Here is a 2,126-nt window from a genome sequence, read left to right as displayed (position 1 = left end):
GTCAGCTGTCACAGTCACTTTTAGTCTTTGGCGACTTCAACATTCTGGACAAGCCTTAGGCTACAGACTTCCATTCACTCCTTGCTTCATTTGATCTCAAACGACTTACCACTACAAGCACGCACAAATCAGGCAACCAACTTGACTTAATTTACACACGCAATTGTATTGCAGACAACATTTTGTTAGAACCCCTACACATCTCACCATTTCTTCATTACATTTAAATTACATTTTGCTACCTTTGTGCCACCAACCCCTATACCAGTTACTTATAGATGAAACCTACGCTCTCTTTCACCCTCCCATCTTTCCTCTGTAGTATCCTCCTCTCTTCCCTCACCTACCCATTTCTCATCTCTGGATGTGAATGCAGCAACTGACACTTTATGCTCTACTTTAACCTCTTGTCTAGACGATATTTGTCCTCTCTTCTCCAGGCCAGCACCGGCTGCCCCTTCTAACCCCTGGTTATCCGATGTTCTTCGTTAGCATCGGACAAAACTAAGGGCAGCAGAGAGAAAATGGCGCAAATCAAAAGATCCGTCAGACCTGAGTATGTATCAGTCTTTGCTTTCATCTTTCTCTGCTGAAGTCCATACTGCCAAATCTTCAAATTTCCACAACAAGATCAACAGCGCTCCAGACACACGTAATCTCTTCAAAACATTTAATTCTCTCCTCTGTCCCCCTCCACCACCTCCCACCACTTCTATAACAGCTGATGATTTCAACACATTCTTCACAAACAACACTAGAACAATCAGTAGTCAATTCTCAGCCCCCCACATACAGGACCTCAAACCAACCACACCCACTGCTAAAACTCCCATCTTCTTCTTCTGTGCCCTTACTGAGGCAGAAGTATCAAAACTTCCCCTCTCCAGCCATCCTACAACATGCCCTCTAGACCCAATCCCCTCACACCTTCTCCAAGCAATCTCTCCTACACTCTTACCAGCACTCACACATCATCAACACATCTCTCCTCACAGGCACTTTCTCCACTGCATTCAAGCAGGCTCGGGTAACCCCACTGCTCAAAAAAACCTACATTAAACACTTCACTTACAGATAGCTACAGACCTGTCTCTCTCCTTCCATTCATAGCGAAAACCCTCGAATGAGTTGTTTTCAACCAGGTATCATTGTTTCTTTCACAGAACAACAAACTGGACGCTAACCAGAAAGGAGTGGCCATTCAACTGAGACTATGCTACTGTCAGTCACAGAAGCTGTGAGGATTGCAAAAGCTGATTCCAAATTATCAGTTTCTTATTCTGATTGATCTATCCGCTGCTTTTGACACTGTCAATCATCAGATCCTCCTGTCTGCCCTCTCTTCACTGGGCATCACAGGGATTCCTCTTCGCTGGTTTGAATCCTATCTCACTGGTAGGTCTTTCAGGGTGGCTTGGGGAGGGGAGGTATCCAAAGCACATCAACTTGTCACTGGGGTTCCTCAGGGATCAGTTCTTGGACCCCTCCTCTTCTCCATATACACAACATCACTGGGTCCCATCATACAGGCACATGGCTTCTCCTACCATTGCTATGCTGATGACACACAGCTCTATCTTTCATTTCAACCAGATGATCCAACGGTAGCTGCACGGATCTCAGGCTGCCTGGCGGACATCTCGGCATGGATGAAAGATATATACACTACATCACTGGGTCCCATCATACAGGCACATGGCTTCTCCTACCATTGCTATGCTGATGACACACCGCTCTATCTCTCATTTTAACCAGATGATCCAACGGTAGCTACACGGATCTCAGGCTGCCTGGTGGACATCTCAGCATGGATGAAAGAACATCACCTACAGCTCAACCTGGCAAAGACTGAGCTTCTTGTCTTCCCTGCCACTCCAACTCTACAGCATGATTTCACCATCCAGCTAGGTTCTTCTACAATTACCCCATCAACTTCGGTCAGAAATCTTGGTGTAACTTTTGATAACCAGCTGACCTTCAAAGACCACATTGCAAAGACCGCTCGATCTTGCAGGTTTGCATTGCACAACATCAGAAAGATCAGGCCCTTTCTAACGGAGCATGCTGCACAACTTCTTGTCCAGGCCCTTGTCATTTCTAGGCTGGACTACTGCAATGCTCTTCTG

Source organism: Sinocyclocheilus anshuiensis, unplaced genomic scaffold (assembly GCF_001515605.1).
Source record: "Sinocyclocheilus anshuiensis isolate Anshui unplaced genomic scaffold, SAMN03320099.WGS_v1.1 scaffold5, whole genome shotgun sequence".
Taxonomy (NCBI): Eukaryota; Metazoa; Chordata; class Actinopteri; order Cypriniformes; family Cyprinidae; genus Sinocyclocheilus; species Sinocyclocheilus anshuiensis.
This window is presented reverse-complemented; position numbering follows the sequence as displayed.